At 38.6% G+C, this 20,362-nt stretch overlaps 1 protein-coding gene across 1 annotated transcript in view; it reads right to left on the bottom strand.

Moving 5' to 3' along the window:
• Positions 1-20,362, bottom strand: part of LOC126092282 (vacuolar protein sorting-associated protein 16 homolog) — a 225,855-nt gene that overhangs the window by 106,934 nt on the left and 98,559 nt on the right. The gene's annotated exons all lie outside the window — the stretch shown is intronic.

Below are 20,362 nucleotides of genomic sequence, written 5' to 3'. Positions count from 1 at the left end.
AGCGGTAATCTGAATGTAGAGCAAACAATGGTGCTCCTTAGGGATATTGTAGCAAAGGATGGGAAGTCTCATCGCTTGCACTCTGTTGTACGCCTGGAGACTACTTTCAACATGTTGAAGACGCTGATGCAGTATCCACTGAGGGAACTGAATACAACTAACTGTAGATTGTGTTGCAGGTTGGTACAAATAATGCCTGTCATTTGAGCTCTAAGGTTGTACTTGGGTCATGCCAGAGATTGGCAGAGAATGTCGAGAAGACTAACCACACTCATGGAGGTTCAATGAATCTCACAATCTGCAGCATTGTCCCCAGAACCAATTGCGACCCTTTGTTTCTGAGTCAGAGAGAAGGCTTGATCCAGAGACTTTGAAGGTTCTGTGATAGTCTAGGCTATGATTTCTTGGGTGCACAACAGCTTAAAATGCTAGGATCAACCTAAACATGTCAGGAGAACACTGCTTTTCTGAGACTGCTATCCCATGTTACTAATTAGCACAAAGGTTGTTTTTTTTAGCTTAATTGACTCTCCATTCAGTCCAAATAATGATAAATGTAGAAGTCCCAAGTACCAGAGTAACATCCAAAGAAATACGACCTACAGACAAGCCTGTTAAAACCTTTTGAGAAACTGGTAAAATAAGCCCAAAAAGCAAAGGTATCTCACTTTATACTAGGTACAGAAAGCTGGCTAAATCCAAAATTTGACAGTAGCATTATTTTGGGGGTAAAGTTATATATGTAATAAAATTATAGGCTAAAAAGGAATGGTGGCAGCATATTTGTTGCAGTAGACAAGAAACTTCAGACCACCAATGTGGAAATTGGAGTTTCATGCACGTGTTTGAACAAGACTCAGTATCAAGAATGTTCTTCTGTCAACCACCAGACTCAGCCTTAGATGTAGCTAAAAACTTCACAAATTGTCAATTTACTAACACATATGTTCCTCAATTATATAGTTCTTATTACAGCAGACTCTAAACATCACAACTGATTGGCTTCATTACAGCTTTGTATGTGGCAAGCATGACAAGACATACTGTGAAATAACACTGAATACTTTCTCGAACTACTACTTGGAATAAATAGTTCGCTCATGAAGGATATATATTCAGTCTAATAGCAACAAATAAACTTGGTATTTTTGAGGATGTCCATAATGAAACTATTATCAGTGACTATCAGATAGCTGTATCAATGTTAATTAATAAAGCACAAATGGCAACTGAAACAAGCTGAAACATTTACATGTTAAAAAAGCTTGATAATGAGGCAGTCAAGTCATATCGCAAAGAACAGCTCAAAACATTGACCTCTGGGCAGGAGTATGTAGAGAACAGTGACTCAGGTTTAAAAGAATAATTGACCAAGCACAGGACACATATGTACCTATAGCAGAACAGTTCACGATGGGAGGAACCCTCCATGGTATAAAGTCACTTTAAAGAAACTTCTAATGAAACAGTGACTACTGCATATTAGCTGCAAAACAAATGATATGTATACAGACAGAGAGATGCTGAATGAAATGCCTCTGCTGTCAAAAAGACAATGTATGAAGCCCTCAATGACTGCTACAGTAAGATCTTATAGAAAAATCTCACCCAAAACTGAAGTAGTACTGGTCATATGTAAAGTGCCCAGACACTCATGTATGACAAACAGAAATGGAGTGTAGCAAATAAAAGGCAGAAATACTGAAACCTGATTTCAAAAGTTGCAATTGAAAATATGGGAGTACTGTCAGTTTAATAATCACACTACTCACTACTGCAAGGATGAGTGACATGCACTGCCTGTCAAAAAGAGTGAAGTGCCCACATGGGGAGGAAGAAAGAAAGCTTCTCAGGATGAGATGGATGGAGTGTGAGCCCAATGAGTATGATGTTGCACTCCCTCTGATGCATGCACTGATTCAATTAGAGAGGATAAAATGTAAAATGTGATTTATTAATCTCATTACATACATTGCACAGATCATACAATCTGTTGTACAGGAGACACTATCAAGTTTAGCAAAAAAATAATGTATAATGATTTACAGAAATTCTTTTTACACTATTTTAAGAATAATGCCAATAAATACAACACTACACTACTTACTATAAATTAACAGTTTACCAATTTCCTTTGTTGTACACAGACAACACTGCAATATTAGCTATAGATTTTTATTGTTCAAAGTGACAGACTGTCTTTCATGAATTCTTCAATGGTGTAGTAACATTTCTCTATTAAAATATTTTGGAGTAAACTTTTAAGTGAACCAAGGTCCACTGTTAATGTGTTTCTTCCTTTTAATTTGTTATATATTTTTAGCCCCATGTATAGTGGTGTCTGAGCATAAAGCTTTAAGTGAAGTGAAGAAAACCTGATGTTTCCCTTGTGACGAGTACCACAGCTATGCTTAAAACATAACTTATCAAGATTATGTTGATTATTACATACAAAAATCAAAACTTCAAGGATTTACATGAAGTAATTGTTAATATTTATAATTTCTTGAACAATGGGCAAGATGACTCATTTTTGTGGGCTGCACATATGTTTCTAATGAATTTCTTCTGACGAATTAGCAGCCTTGTACTGCTCCTAGAGTTTCCCCAGAAAATTATCCCATACCGAATAACAGATTCAAAATAACTGTTGTAGGCTGTCTTTATTGTGTCCATATGAGTGGCACTACATAAAATTAACATTGCAAAAGCTAGGGAATTTAATTTATTTACCAGGAAGTCCATACGTGTCTTCCAGTTTAAACGTTTATCAAGGTTTAGGCCCAAGAATGTCACATGGCTCACTTCCGTCATCAGTCAATTATTATGGGCTATTTGTACAGGGCATATTGCTGACAATTTAGAGACAAATTGCATTATCTGGGTCTTAGTGACATTGAGCTTTAGTCCATTTTCATGGAACCAGGATTCCAGTTTCCCCAAAGACTTTCTATGCTATTTGGAATCTTTTCTATTGTATCATTTTCTATCAGGACTGAGGTGTCACCTGTGAACAAGACTGAATGAGCTTCAATATTTAATGGTAAATCATTTATACACAACAAGAACAGGTAAGGACCCAGTATTGAATCCCGTGGAACTCGTTGGGAAATTGTTTCCCATTTGGAGTGGTAGTTAACTGAATTTGATGTTAAAATAACTCTTTGTTTCCTTTCTGTCAGATAAGAGTTGAACCATTGTAATGCAGTATCTTCAATCCCATAGCTCTTCAGTTTGTGAAGTAATAATGAGTGGTTCACCAAGTCAAAGGCTTTTGTTAGATCACAGAATATTTCTGAGACTTTTATACCCTGGTCTAGTGATGTGCTTATTTTTTCTGTAAATTCTCTGATGGCATTTATGGTGCTCTTTTCTCTTTGAAAACCAAACTGATTTTTACAAATAATGTCATTTACTGTAAGGAAATTTTCTAGTTGTTTTGTCACAAGCTTTCCACATATTTAAGAAAAAAACAGGAAGGAGAGAGATATGCTGGTAGTTTCCCTTATCTTCTGGTAATCCCTTTTTAAATAATGGCTTAATCTCTGCATATTTTAAGATATCTGGGAAAGACCCATGTTCAAAGGACAGGTTTACAACAGAAGTCAGTGGGTATGAAATAATATGGCATACTGCCTTGATTACCACGGAAGGTATTCCTTTTTTAATGATAATATTGTGTCTTTCACATCATTCTGAGTGATTTTTCTGATTTTTTTTAAACAAATGTTCTGTATGTCATCACTATGCCTGAAAATCATATTGTCCTGATGGGCTGTCATGTCTATGTCAGATTTTTCTGTATTGAGAAAGGAATCATTGAAGCAGTTTGACATTTGAACATGTTACAATAATATCACCCTGAAACCTAATTTGAGAAATTTCTTGAATTTAAAATTGACTACCAACTTTCATTACACAAAAGACCAGACTGCCTTTGTTTTATTTCTTTGTTTGTTTATGAATATACTATTTGCCAGTGTTTTTTTTTCTGCCATTATCACTTTTTTTAATATAGTCTTATAGCACTTAATATATGTTACAAAATTAAGGTTTCTATCTTCTTTGAGCTCATTGTGCACCTGTCTTTTTCTGGCACTTGAAATTTTTATGCCTGGTGTAGTCCAATTTCGTTTATTCCTGACTCTCTTTTGAAAAGATATTGGGGGAAATGTTTCATTAAATACACCCAATAAACAATCTAGAAAATTATCAAAATTTTTGTTGCTTAAATGACAGTGGTTTAAAGACCAGCTTATAACACTCAACTTATCACAAAACAACTCTAAATTTTCTTTGCTAAAATTCCTTCCCTACCCCCATGAACCATGGACCTTGCCATTGGTGGGGAGGCTTGCGTGCCTCAGCGATACAGATGGCCATACCGTAGGTGCAACCACAACGAAGGGGTATCTGTTGAGAGGCCAGACAAACATGTGGTTCCTGAAGAGGGGCAGCAGCCTTTTAAGTAGTTGCAGGGGCAACAGTCTGGATGATTGACTGATCTGGCCTTGTAACACTAGCCAAAACGGCCTTGCTGTGCTGGTACTGGGAACGGCTGAAAGCAAGGGGAAACTACAGCTGTAATTTTTCCCGAGGGCATGCAGCTTTACTGTAAGAAAGAAAACTGGCGTTCTATGGATCGGAGCGTGGAATGTCAGATCCCTTAATTGGGCAGGTAGGTTCGAAAATTTAAAAAGGGAAATGGATAGGTTAAAGTTAGATATAGTGGGAATTAGTGAAGTTCGGTGGCAGGAGGAACAAGTCTTTTGGTCAGGTGAATACAGGGTTATAAATACAAAATCAAATAGGGATAATGCAGGAGCAGGTTTAATAACGAATAAAAAAATAGGAGTGCGGGTAAGCTACTATCAACAGCATAGTGAACGCATTATTGTGGCCAAGATAGACACGAAGAACACACCTACCACAGTAATACAAGTTTATATGCCAACTAGCTCTGCAGATGATGAAGAAATTGATGAAATGTATGATGAGATAAAATAAATTATTCAGGTAGTGAAGGGAGGTGAAAATTTAATAGTAATGGGTGACTGGAATTCGAGAGTAGGAAAAGGAAGAGAAGGGAACGTAGTAGGTGAATATGGATTGGGGCTAAGCAATGAAAGAGGAAGCCGCCTGCAGAATTTTGCACAGAGCACAACTTAATCATAGCTAACACTTGGTTTAAGAATCATGAAAGAAGGTTGTATACATGGAAGAACCCTGGAGATACTAGAAGGTTTCACATAGATTATATAATGGTAAGACAGAGATTCTGGAACCAGGTTTTAAATTGTAAGACATTTTCAGGGGCAGATGTGGACTCTGACCACAATCTATTGGTTATGAACTGTAGATTAAAACTGAAGAAACTGCAAAAAGGTGAGAACTTAAGGAGATGGGACATGGATAAACTGACTAAACCAGAGGTTGTGCAGAGTTTCAGGGAGAGCATAAGGGAACAATTGACAGAAATGGGGGAAAGAAATACAGTAGAAGAAGAATGGGTAGCTCTGAGGGATGAAGTAGTGAAGCCAGCAGAGGATCAAGTAGGTAAAAAGACGAGGGCTAGTAGAAATCCTTGGGTAACAGCAGAAATATTGAATTTAATTGATGAAAGGAGAAAATATAAAAACGCAGTAAATGAAGTAGGGAAAAAGGAATACAAATGTCTCAAAAATGAGATCGACAGGAAGTGCAAAATGGCTCAGCAGGGATGGCTAGAGGAAAAATGTAAGGATGTAGAGGCTTATCTCACAAGAGGTAAGAGAGATACTGCCTAAAGGAAAATTAAGGAGACCTTTGGAGAAAAGAGAGCCACTTGTATGAATATGAAGAGCTCAGATGGAAACCCAGTTCTAAGCAAAGAAGGGAAAGCAGAAAGGTGGAAGGAGTATATAGAGGGTCTATAGAAGGGCGATGTACTTGAGGACAATATTATGGAAATGGAAGAGGATGTAGATGAAGATGAAATGGGAGATACAATACTGCGCGAATAGTTTGACAGAGCACTGAAAGACCTGAGTCAAAACAAGGCCCCGGGAGTAGACAACATTCCATTGGAAATACTGACGGCCTTGGGGGAGCCCGTCCTGACAAAACTCTACCATCTGGTGAGCAAGATGTATGAGACAGCCGAAATACCCTCAGACTTCAAGAAGCACATAATAATTCCAATCCCAAAGAAAGCAGGTGTTGACAGATGTGAAAATTACCGAACTATCAGTTTAATAAGTCACAGCTGCAAAATACTAACACAAATTCTTTACAGACGAATGGAAAAACTGGTAGAAGCCAACCTCGGTGAAGATCAGTTTGGATTCCGTAGAAGTGTTGGAACACGTGAGGCAATACTGACCCTATGACTTATCTTAGAAGATAGATTAAGGAAAGGCAAACCTATATTTCTAGCATTTGTAGACTTAGAGAAAGCTTTTGACAATGTTGACTGGAATACTCTCTTTCAAATTCTAAATGTGGCAGGGGTAAAATACAGGGAGTGAAAGGCTATTTACAATTTGTACAGAAACCAGGTGGCAGTTATAAGAGTCGAGGGGCATGAAAGGAAAGCAGCGGTTGGGAAGGGAATGAGACAGGGTTGTAGCCTGTCCCCGATGTTATTCAATCTGTATATTGAGCAAGCAGTAAAGGAAACAAAAGAAAAATTTGGAGTAGGTATTAAAGTCCATGGAGAAGAAATAAAAACGTTGAGGTTCGCCGATGACATTGTAATTCTGTCAGAGACAGCAAAGGACTTGGAAGAGCAGTTGAATGGAATGGACAGTGTCTTGAAAGGAGGATATAAGATGAACATCAACAAAAGCATAACGAGGATAATGGAATGTAGTCGAATTAAGTCGGGTGATGCTGAGGGAATTAGATTAGGAAATGAGACACTTAAAGTAGTAAAGGAGTTTTGCTATTTGGGGAGCAAAATAACTGATGATGGTCGAAGTAGAGAGGATATAAAATGTAGACTGGCAATGGCAAGGAAAGCGTTTCTGAAGAAGAGAAATTTGTTAACATCAAGTATAGATTTAAGTGTAAGGAAGTCATTTCTGAAAGTATTTGTATGGTGTGTAGCCATGTATGGAAGTGAAACATGGACGATAAATAGTTTGGACAAGAAGAGAATAGAAGCTTTCGAAATGTGGTGCTACAGAAGAATGCTGAAGATTAGATGGGTAGATCACATAACTAATGAGGTGGTATTGAATAGAATTGGGGAGAAGAGGAGTTTGTGGCACAACTTGACAAGAAGAAGGGACCGGTTGGTAGGACATGTTCTGAGGCATCAAGGGATCACAAATTTAGCATTGGAGGGCAGCGTGGAGGGTAAAAATCGTAGAGGGAGACCAAGAAATGAATACACTAAGCAGATTCAGAAGGATGTAGGTTGCAGTAAGTACTGGGAGATGAAGAAGCTTGCACAGGATAGAGTAGCATGGAGAGCTGCATCAAACCAGTCTCAGGACTGAAGACAACAGCAACAACAACAACAACAACAACAAAATTCCTTCTGATATAAGATTCAGATCTTAGTTTCTCTGTTTTGGGGAGTTCTATAAACAAAGTTGAGTAATCAGAAATCCCTAGATCTAGGCAAAACTTCCTTGTATCATCAAACTGATAATTTGTAGTAATATTATCTACACAGGTTGCTGAGTGGAAGTTTTCTCTAGTGCATATAGTTTAGTTTAACTTGAAACCAGATTTTTTTTTAAATTAAGTCACAAAATTTTTCAATGTTTGTGCTTTCAATAATGTATTTAAGTTGAAGTCTCCTGCAATCACAACCTTTTTCTTGCTTCCTTTTTTAATTTTATCTAAGAGATACCGAAATTTTTCTAAGAACAATTCAGTAGCAGAGCTCCCAGGAATTCTGTATAAATTGATATTATCACAGTATTTAAATCACACAGGCCTACACAACAGCTTTCAAAAATACATTCTTCATTTAGATAACTAAAATCTTCTTTCACTTTAAAGTTTACAGAGGCATGCAGTAAGATAAAGGAGAACCCACAAGATTTGTTTTTTCTACAAAAGCTGCTGGCAACTTTGAAATTATTAATTTTATTTAGAAAGTCTACGCATGCTTTTGTGAGCCAGTGTTCATTTAAGCAGACTACCCGTATGTTTGTCAGGTCAGAAAGTGTAACTTGCAGTTCATCAATTTTAGAGTAACATAAACTTGGACGTCTTTCTGCTAAACCATTTATATTTAGAAGCATCAAGATTCAAGATAGAATTTTTGAGTTTGTTTATACTTTGAAGAGCCTCATTTGTTCCATTATATTTACAGCTTCCATTTTGGATCACCACTTTTGTTTTCTCAACCCTTTCAGAAGCTTTCAGTTTCCCTTGCTTTTAATGAATCTGTGAATGTCCATGATCATTTTGCTGAAAGTCATTGAACCTAACCTATTCAAGTGTAGCCCATCGTTTCGCAGACACTTACCAATTACAAATTTATATGTGTCTACAAAAATTGCATCCAGCTTGTCACACTGTTCCCTGATTCCACTGTTTATCTTATTTATGTATGTATCACTTACTGAACTGTGTAAAATTGCACTAATGACAATTTTTTAACTTGCAAACACACTTTTTGCTGAGCGGATCAAGTTCCGTGTTCCACTGATTATTTCTTCCTCACTGCTGTTCTCAATGGAATTTGTTCCGACATGAATGAAAACACCTTTGTGTTTGTCCTTTTTGTTCATTTCCACTTTCAGTTTCACTTCATTTTGAATTTAGGATATTTTGAAAGTGTCTGCTGATCCGATGCAATCGGATTGTGGGATGTACATCGATTTCACAGCTTGGAGCCAAAACATTTTTCAGTACGGAGTCGCCAACAACAAGAAAATCCCTTTTTTCAATCGGTTTTGCTGTGGCACTTCCACATTTGTTGTTTTTATAGGTCACTGTTTCCCATTTATATTTGTTTACAGATAGTCTGGTGGGTGGGTTTTTGGTCACATTTCGCACACTATGTGAATTTTGAAGGTTTTTTTTCTTACTTGGCTGGTGTTTTCCAGAAACCCTGGATTCCGTTGCAGTTATTTCCGTTTGATGGATATCACACACACAGAAATGTTTTTCTTAAGTTAATCTATCAGTTTCTTTCTTTGTAGTCAGTAATTCAGTTTTCAATGCTTCAATGTCCTTGTGTAGCTGCTTTATAATTTTGTTTTTTGTATCTTCTTTTATTTCCATTTCACATGCACAGGCCTGTTTTTCGTGTATTAATCTAGCTTTTCTTTTTTTATAGTCACTATTTCAGCATTTAATGCCTCAATGGCCTTTTGCAGCAACTTTATAATTTCGTTTTTTGAGTCCAGTGTACTTACAAGATCAGCTGTTTCAGCTCATAAACAAACGTAGCATGTCCATGGAATATCATCATTGATGATTTTTAGGTTCACTTTCACACACTTTTCATGCAACCAGTAATTGCACTTGACACAGAAAATACCCTTCATCACTCACTTTTCACATTCTCTACATGAAAAACTGTTCGTTTTTTCCTTTTTTTGATGAGAGTGAAATTTTACTACATTTTCCTATCAGAGCCATCTTGAACACCAAAATCATTATACCCTTCCCTGAGGCAAACAGACCCACAATTGTTGTAACTGTTCCTTGGAATCCTGGATTCTGGCAATGGAAAGGAGTTGACATCCAAGCTGGTCCCGTACAAGTTCTTTTGGTGCAGATGTGGAGATGTGGAGATGTTGCTGGAAACGGGAGTACCTCAACATCACACACACAGTTCAGACACATGTGTCATGTGTGTACGAGGATTGTCCTGTTGTAAAATGGTATGAGATGTAACACAAGAGGATGCAGTATGTCTATGACATACCAATGTGCAGTTGGAGTCTTCTCAATCGTTACCAGCTTCAATGTGGAGTCATACCCAATAGCTCCCCGTACCGTGATACCAGGAGTAACTCTGCTATACCTCTACAAAGCACTGGAAAAATTAGATCTCTCTCCAGGTCACTGTCTTACTCACTTTTAATGGTCCCCAGGGTAGCACATAACTGTGATTCATCACTGAGCGCAATGTGATGCCATTCGCTGGCAGTCCATGCTTTCCTAGCACATCACCATTTCAAATGCAGTTGTTTGTATTGTGGTGTTAATGGCAGACTATACATGGGACAGTAATTCCCTAGTCCGGATGCTGCTAGTCCCACATCAATAGTGTGGGATGACACAGAATGTTGCAGTGAGTCCATTACTTATTCTTGGCTGGCAGGGACAGATCTGAGGGGCTACTCAATATAGCGCTCCTCCTTTGTGATGGACATGTGACAAAACAAACTGCTTGGCTGATATGTTGAGTGCTATATGGAGGTAAGCAGTGAAGAACTGTTTGTTATTGTGTATGGACAGTCTAGGTGAATCAGGAAGGATGGACAGAGCCACAGCATGAGCGAAGCAGCCGAATACTAGTTTACCTGCAGACAAAGCACGAACCCGGGAAAAGTCCAAAGCTAACAACCCTGGTGACAAAGTAAGTGAATGCCAAGATGGCCTGGCAGCTGAATGTGTTGCATGAAAAGTATTGTATACCTACAAAAATAACCAAAACTAGAAGGAAACATTCCACGAAGGAAAAATATACTTAAAAACAAAGATGATGTGACTTACCAAATGAAAGTGCTGGCAGGTCGACAGACACACAAACGAACACAAACATACACACAAAATTCAAGCTTTCGCAACAAACTGTTGCCTCAACAGGAAAGAGGGAAGGAGAGGGAACAGTTTGTTGCGAAAGCTTGAATTTTGTGTGTATGTTTGTGTTCGTTTGTGTGTCTGTCGACCTGCCAGCACTTTCATTTGGTAAGTCACATCATCTTTGTTTTTTTATATATATATATATATATATATATATATAAGGACATTTCTGGAAGTAGTGGAAGCCCTAGAACACAATAAAATTATTACTATATCTGTACAATGTCTATATAATGTCTTTTATAGAAGCAATTCAATTTTAAATGTTTATTTATACCACATAATAATCATCAGCAGTCATCTTATTAACACATACAACACACCAACAAATAGATCATGACCTCATTTACATGATAAGCAGGCTCGTTGTGTGACATGCATGAAAAAAATTGTTAAATTATTCATAATTTTTAATTAAGCTGTGATAAAATAGAATTTGGCACATGAACACCATTATTTAGCTTCATCGGCATGTTGACAATGCAGCAGAGACTATGATATAATAATTTATGTAAATATGATTTGTTATGTCCACTAAAAAATTAAGAAACTTGCTTGGAGTCTTGTAGTGCCATAGTGATGAATAGTGCATGACAAACAAATGGAATCCATCAAACTCATACAAATACCTCGGTGTAGCAATTTGTCTGAATATGAAATGTAATTATCACATACACTCACTTGTAGGTGAGCCAGGTGTCAAATCTGATTCATTGACAGGCTACTGGGAACAGGCAGTCAACCTACAAAAGGGGAGCACTTACAAAGCACTCATGCAATCCTAGAGTAATGCTCAAGTGGGTTGTATCCTTAGCAAATAGGATTAATGGGGAAGATTGAACATATTCAAAGATGGACAGCATAACTGTTCAAGGGTTTTTTTGACTCACAGAAGACAAAGGAAAGCGGGGAAACCTGATTTGGCAGATGAAGAGAAATGCCAGTTATCCTACGAAAGCCAGCTCACTAAATTTCAAGAACCAGTACTGACTAATTAATGTGTGCTCAAAGGTATTTAAGCAGTCATTCTTCCCACACTCCATCAACTATGGCAAGAGAAGAAACTCTAACATATGATACTTTGCTAAGTATGCTCTGCCATGCACTTTACAGTAATTTGCAGAATATGTATGTAGATTTAAGTGTCAAAGAAAGAGGTTCCCAGTCAGAAAAATACAAAATATACAAGTTATGGGAGTGTTGCAAAAGATTTTTTCGAGCAGTTTAAAAATATTTGAAAGAAGACTGCAAGTTTACTCAGAGGGATAATGGGTTGCACTCAAAAACAAGAGACTAGCTTTCAGTTCTAGGGCCCTTACTTTTCCTCTTATTTATCCGTGATCTGCATCTGAATCTACCTAGTGCCTTACCTGCATTGTTTGCAGACAACTAACTCTCCTTTTCCAAAATCCATCAGTAATAACACAGTCTATAAAAGGCTAATTCTGCAGGTAACTTACACAAAAACTATTATTAAACTAAAGTAAAGCTGCCCATATGCTTTTTAGTGCCTCCAAAAATAACCCTATCCATTGCTGTTGTTGTTGTTGTCTTCAGTCCTGAGACTGGTTTGATGCAGCTCTCAATGCTACTCTATCCTGTGCAAGCTTCTTCATCTCCCAGTACTTACTGCAACCCACATCCTTCTGAATCTGCTTAGTGTATTCATCTCTTGGTCTCCCTGTACGATTTTTACCCTCCACACTGTTCTCCAATGCTAATTTAGTGATCCCTTGATGCCTCAGAACATGTCCTACCAACCGGTCCCTTCTTTTTGTCAAGTTGTGCCACAAACTCCTCTTCTCCCCAATTCTATTCAATACCTCCTCATTAGTTATGTGATCTACCCATCTAATCTTCAGCATTCTTCTGTAGCACCACATTTCAAAAAGCTTCTATTCTCTTCTTGTCCAAACTATTTATCGTCCATGTTTCACTTCCATACATGGCTACACTCCATACAAATACTTTCATAAACGACTTCCTGACACTTAAATCTATACTTGCTGTAAACAAATTTCTCTTCTTCAGAAACGCTTTCCTTGCCATTGCCAGTCTACATTTTATATCCTCTCTACTTCGACCATCATCAGTTATTTTGCTCCCCAAATAGCAAAACTCCTTTACTACTTTAAGTGTCTCATTTCCTAATCTAATTCCCTCAGCATCACCCGACTTAATTCGACTACATTCTATTATCCTCGTTTCTCCTATGCATATGGAGACCATACGAATTGATGATGAAACAATACAGCAAGCAAATGAGATAAAATTTCTTGGGGTGTTGATTGACAATAACTTATAAAGGAATATTCACAGAGAAAAGTTGCTATAGAAATTAAGCAGTGTGTGCTTTGCTTCCCTAATTCTTAGACAGTCCTGTGGTATCTCAAACCTAAAAACAGTTTGTCTTGCTTTAGTACAGTCTTTTGACATCCCATTTTGGGTGCCAGGATTTGGAAAAATTTGTGTGATGTGAAAAAGGCTCTTAAAGGTAATGAAGTAGGTGTCTCCGTGTATCGCCACTAAGCCTACTTTCAGGGAATTTAAAATACTGCCTGTTCCCTGCATTTATATCTTAAAAACTGTGGCTTTTGTTAATAAGAATTTGCATTTATTTGAGACCAACAGATCTCTTCATGATCATAATAATCATTATAGTGCAGGCATTCAACTGAATAGCCAAAGACTGACCAAAAGTTTATTTGGTGTAAGAAATATGGGTAGCATGCTTTACTATTAAGGTTTAGGGAAAATAGAAATACATTTAGGAATAAAATAAAATGTATCTTACTTACTCACTATTTTTATTCTGTTGATAAATATCTAAAATCAAGTTCGTTATAACAGTTCTTGTACTTCTACTCTACAGTACTACACTAAGTATAAATGTGTAAGTTTTATGGAATAGTATGTGGTGTCCCACATAAAACTGGTCTGCCTCACTTACTTAATTACCTATAACCAAATTGTTTGCGAAATGGAAACACTGTACGAAAGTTGGCTGCACTGCATTTTATCGGAAAGTTGAGTGCAGTTGTGTGTTCACACTTAGTGTTGTAAGAAGCTCGTACCGTTGAGGTGTTACAGAAATGGGGCAGTTTGCGTTAGAACAGCATACTGATATTGCGGAGTGTTACATAAAGACAGGCTCCATCAGAGAATGAAAAGAAATGTTTCAAGTGAAGTGTCCTGATAGGAACTCTCCACAACCAGTGCTGTTCAAGATCTGTACAAGGAATGAGAGGCTGCAGGATCCACTGAGAATGTTGAGAGGAATAGGCAACCAACAGTGAGGACCCCTGAAACTACAGACAGAATTTGTCTGGACATTACAAGAAGTCTCTGCAAGTCAATAAGGAGGTTATCGCAGCAGCTTGGTGTATCTCGTATATCATGCCATCATGTACTAAAAGATATGAAATTAAAAGCCTGTCATGTGAGTGTGGTGCAAGAGTTGAAATTTAAAGAACAGGAAAAAAAAACAAAAAAAAAAAAAGCCTGTCATGTGAGTGTGGTGCAAGAGTTGAAATTTAAAGAACAGGAAAAAAAAAAAAAAAAAAAAAAAAGAGTTCATTATTGTGACTGGCTGTTAACATCATTTGCCAATGGTTACCCTTTGATCCCTTGCTTTACTTCATGTCAGATGAGGCCTGGTTTCATTAGTCAGCCTATGTAAACTCCTAGAATTGCAGATACTGATCAAGGGACAACACGCGTATTCTGCGCGAAGAACCTCTCTACTGATAGATGATGGTTGTTTGGTGTGCATAGTCTGGCATGTGCTTCATTTGCCACATGTTTTTTAAATACACCTTATACTCCTTGCTATTCACGTTGTATATTAATGACCCCACAGATAATATTAATACTAAAATCAAGTTGTTTTGCGGATGACGCAGTTATCTACAATCACGTACTATCTGGAAAAAGCTGCATAAATATTCAGTCAGATCTTGATAAGATTTCAGAGTGGTGCAGAGATTGGCAACTTGCTCTAAATGTTCAGAAATGTACAATAGTGAACATCACAAACGGAGTAACATATGATCGTAAAATTAGTGAGTCACAGTTGGAATCGGTCAACTCATACAAACACCTGTATGTAATACTTTGTAGGGATACAAAATGGAATGCTTACATAGATTCAGTCATGGGTAAAGCAGATGGTAGACTTTGTATAATAGGTAGAATACTGGGGAAGTGCAGTCAGTCTACAAAGGAGATTGCTTAAAAATCACTTGTGTGACCAGTTCTAGAATATTGCTCAAGTTTGTGGGACCCATACCAGATACGATTGGCGAGGGATAATGAACGTACATGCAGAGAACGGCAGCACGAATGGCACAGGTTTGTTAAATCAATCATAGAGTGTGACGGAGATACTGAAAGAACTGAACTGGAAGGCTTTTGAAGACAGACGTAAACCATCCCAAAAAAATCTATTAACAAAGTTTCTAGAACCGGTTTTAAATGATGACTCTATAATAATACTTCAAACCCTTACATATCACTCACACAGGTATCATGAGGATAGGATAAGTATAATTACAGCACACACAGAGACATTCAAACAATCATTCTTCCCACACTCCATACATGAATGGAACAGGAAGAAACCCTAATAACTGGTACTGCGGGGTGTACCCTCTGCCATGCAGCTCATGGTGGTTTGTGGAGTATAAATGTAGATGTAGATGTAGATGTAAACAGTGTCAGATTTCTAGAGATATTTGACTACTTCTATGCACAATTAACAGATGCAGACAAGCTGTAAGCAGTATTCCAACAAGATGGAGCAACCAGTCACACATACAACCACGGTAGATGGACTTGTCAGTAGGGGTCTCTGGCCCCCAAGGCCTTCGAACATCATGTCATTTTTATTTATGAGGCACACTAAAAAGCAAACTGTATGCTGACAATCGTCACACAATAGACAATCTTAAATGGAACATTACAAGGGAAATTAACATCATACCTGCAGAGTTACATTGTGTTGCCGGTAATGTCATCACACGAAGTCAGCAATTCCTGGATGCCAATGGCACCCTCTTTCAGCATCTCTGATAAACAAGTAACTACATAATCAAAATATCCACGGGTGTACTGCCAGTCTACAATGTCCAACGGGCACAATATTTCGGCGATCATACATGTCACCATCATCAGGTGAACTGACGGACTGAGTTCCTGTGAACGTGCCGGCATGGAGATCCGTACATTATGGCTGCTCAGACGGAACTGGGTTCGGTCGCGGCGGCAGTCGATTTAAATACCCTCCGCCCGCGGTGCACTCCCTCCGCTAAGTTCTCACGTCTCCTTGACAAACCATCTCTGCAGGTTTGGTGCAAGACTGTCATCAATTTGAGTGGCATGGTGTTGAGTGATGATGCAGTCTCGGTTTTGCAGAAAGGTCTCAACTTCGCTCCCACCCCCAAGTTCACTCCTGTCGCAGAAATTGTTAGTGCTGTTGAACAGGTTGCAGCGCGACTTCCGTCTGAATCAGCTGAGGTAATACGTAGTGAAACTTGTAGTGCGTTGACGAAATCCAAGCCAATGAAGTCAAATATCACCAGTAAAGAGAGGGCAGCCATTCGTAATCTGAGGGAGCGCTCTGAAATTGTTGTCTTACTGGCTGACAAAGACAATGCTACAGTTGTTGTCTCCCATAAGGACTACACTGATAAGATGCAGAGCCTGCTAAATGACGATTCCTACCAGAAGATCAGCGCTGACCCTACAAAGAAGGTGGAGAACAAGATGAGGTCGCTTCTCAAGGACGCAGATTTACCGGAGGGTGACGCTAAGAAATTGTTACCCCAAGGTACGGTACCACCTAGACTATATGGGCTCCCGAAGGTTCACAAAGAGGGGGTACCATTACACCCCATTGTCAGCATCATCAGGGCACCTACATATTTGTTGGCCAAATACCTGACGGGAATATTAAGTCCTTATGTGGGTAAATGCCCTCATCACATCCGTAATTCCATGGATTTTGTTAAACGCCTTGACAGCTTCAGGTTGGATGAGTCAGATATCATTGTGAGTTTTGATGTCATTTCCTTGTTTATGAGGGTACCCCTGCGAGAGTCACTAGAATTGATTAGTCAGAAGTTTGACGAGAAGACCACTGAACTTTTTAGGCATGTCTTGACTTCCACGTATTTTCTTTTTAATGGAGAATACTACGAACAACGAGGGAGTCGCCATGGGTAGCCCACTCTCACCGGTGGTAGCGAATTTGTACATGGAGAACTTCGAGTAGGAAGCCCTGTCGTCATCCGAATGGAAACCTACTTGCTTTTTCCGTTATGTGGATGACACATTCATCATATGGCCACATAGTATGGATGAACTCCTTGACTTCCTTACACATCTAAACTCCATACACCCCAACATCAAATTCACTATGGAGACTGAAACGGAGGGTAAATTACCTTTCCTTGACGTCTTGGTCAAGAGAAGGACTGATGGCACCCTAGGTCATGGGGTGTATTGGAAGACAATGCACACTGATCTGTATTTGCACGCAGACAGCTGCCACCACCCTTCACAGAGGAATGGGGTACTTAAAACTCTAGTACATAGGGTGCGCAATATCTCTGATGCAAAGAGTGTACCCCAGGAATTGGAACATCTGAGAACTGTATTTCGGAAAAATGGGTATTCAGACTGGCAGATTCAACGTGCTCTCTGCCCAACCACTACAGCACAACCTGTGGAGATGGATGAAATCATGAGGGAGGAGGTAAGCACTGCATTTATTCCATATACAGGCGCACTCTCGGGGAAAATCGCCCACATTTTGAAGAAACACTGGGTTGGAACTGTGTTTTGTCCTCCGAATAAAACTCGTGAACTGGTGGGGAGCGCCAAAGATGAGCTTGGTTGAGGAAGGCCGGCGTGTACCAGATTCCATGACAATGTGGCAAGTCGTATAGTGGTCAGATGATGCATACCGTCAAAGATCGATGCCGTGAACACCAGAGGCACACTCGACTGATGTATCCGAGCAAGCCAGCTGTCGCTGAACATTGTTTGTCGTAAAATCATGCTATGGAGTATGAATGCACGAGGACTCTGGTACAGACGTCGAGATACTGGGACAGCGTTGTTAGAGAGGCCATCGTAATTCGCACCAATGACGACCTCATAATCCGTGACTGTAGCTATAATCTTAGCAAGGCTTGGGAACCAGCGATTGGGTTAATCAAGAGTAAATGGAGCAAACATATAGTTCTGACGACCACGGTGGTCAGAGCCATCACACCGACATCATGTCAAACGCCGTCGCAATCTGTTCCACCGCGCGACCGTGGCGCTCAGTCCGTCAGTTCACCTGATGATGGCGACATGTATGATCGCCGAAATATTGTGCCCGTTGGACACTGTAGACCGGCAGTACACCCGTGGATATTTTGATTATCAAATACGCCGGGAGAAACTCAAGAATCACAAGTAACTACATGTTTTTTAAATGTTACTATTACCTATTCTTTTTTAGTTAGTTTGTTGTTACTTGAATCTCGGGCGTGTACTGGTTTTATGTGGAACACACTGTGTATAACTGGCCTGAGTTGTGCTATTATGATTTTGTATTTTATTTTAAATTTTAAGTGTTGCTAACTTGCAGTTAATTAAGCTTTTAACTGCAAATCTAGTTTGATGAATTTTGCTGTGCTCAGTTAGAAATGAATTATATCAGATAGGCCAGTCTGTTTAGTAGTGCTGCATAATTTATAGTTTAAAATTTCTATCCTATATTGTAAATTGAATTTTGTTAAAAAATTTAAGTTCATCAACTATCCTTGTGTATGAGATGTGATCAAAAATTAACAGGAATTTTTTAATTTTGTGGGCTTCATACATCCAATTTTCATTCCCCCCCTCCTCTCTCCCCATTGCTAAACATGTTCCTGATAAGTGTTTGCATTTTCGGCTGTTTTGAATATTTAGTTTACTGTAGACAATCAAAGAGGTTACACATTTTCTTGAGTGCTTGGTGAATTTTTCCTTTTGAAAAAGGTGGATCAAAGAATATGCATTAAATTTTGCTTGAAAATGGAATAAAAGTCCAGTATCACATTCAAAATGTTGACTGTGGCTTTTGGTGAATCTACTATGATCAAAACAAGAGTTTATTAGTGGTTAAACATTTATACACATTTCAAAGAGAGTTGTGAAGACACTGAAGACAATGACTAGCACATCAATTACTGACAATACAGAAGTAAAGGAAATGGTCCTGGAAAATCATTATCAGAGAGGTTGCTGATAATGTCAGCCTATCTCTGGCTCATGCTAAGAAATTGTTTTGGGCATTTTGGAGATAAAACATGTAGCAGCAAAATTTGTTCTGAAACTGTTGAATTTCAGAAAAAACAGACATCACTCAGGAACTGCTGGATGAAGCTGACAATGATCCAGAACTCCTAAAGAAGGCTGTAACAGGTGACAAAACATGGCTACACACGTATGATATCAAAACCAAGGCTCTATCGTCACAATGGAAACTGCCTGAAGACCCAAGACCAAAAAAAATTTGACACATTCAATCATATATGAATGATCACTGTTTACTTTAATTACAGTGGGACAGTGCATCATAAGCTCCTGCCTTATGGTCGTATGGCCCCCTTCTTTCTATTTCCAAGGCTGTAGAGAACCATGAAAAGACATTGTTTCACCATTATTGATGAGATAAAATCAGAATTGTTGAACACTATAACAAAAAGTGATTCCAGAAGTGCTTCCAGAGAATGAAAAAAGTGCTGGCACAAGTGTGTTACCATATATCTGAGGGGGATTACTCTGAAGAGGACAAAGTTGATGTTGATGAATAAATAAAGATTATTTAAGAAAAACAAAAACTCCCATTACCGTATTTACTCGAATCTAAGCCGCACCTGAAAAATGAGACTCAAAATAAAGGAAAAAAAAATTTCCTGAATCTAAGCCGCACCTGAAATTTGAGACTCGAAACTCAAGGGGAGAGAAAAGTTTTAGGCCGCACCTCCAAATTGAAACAAAGTTGGTCCATTGTAATATGAGACACAATTTAGGTCGAATGAATGACGATACAGCTACAGTAGTTTGGTTCGAGTCGTAAGCTTAACAGTTAAGCTTTACCACGTAGCCATTGCTATGTGTCAGGCACTCCGTCCGTATTTATATGGGTACCCTTCCTTTTTCACGTGCTTCGTCTGGTTTGAATCGATGCTTATTTTGCTTTGATCTGATAAGTGCCGTTTTCTTTGTTATAGGTGTTTGCGTCACTCTTAAGCTGAAAATGCATTACTGCACTGTGTCATGCATTGTTTGTCGCATTCTGATAGTGCGTGTTTACGGCCTGTCGCGGCTCGCGGCATGGCTTGCTTTTGTGCGCGCTACTGCCGCGTACAATTAAAAAAAAAAAAAAAAAGAGAGAGAGGAATCGTCTCATTAGTGAAACAATGGCAAGAGACTGCTATTTGTTGTTACTTACACTGCTGCTTTCTTTGATAATGATCAACAAGAATAAAATAATAGACTGCGTATGATAGAACATGTTCTGAACGAGAGTTAGGCGAAAATTTTTCTCCGTTTGAAAATCTTTGCA

Source organism: Schistocerca cancellata, chromosome 7 (genome assembly GCF_023864275.1).
Source record: "Schistocerca cancellata isolate TAMUIC-IGC-003103 chromosome 7, iqSchCanc2.1, whole genome shotgun sequence".
NCBI classification, from domain to species: Eukaryota; Metazoa; Arthropoda; class Insecta; order Orthoptera; family Acrididae; genus Schistocerca; species Schistocerca cancellata.
Note: the sequence above shows the minus strand (reverse complement) of the source record. Positions and strands in the feature narration are given on the sequence as shown.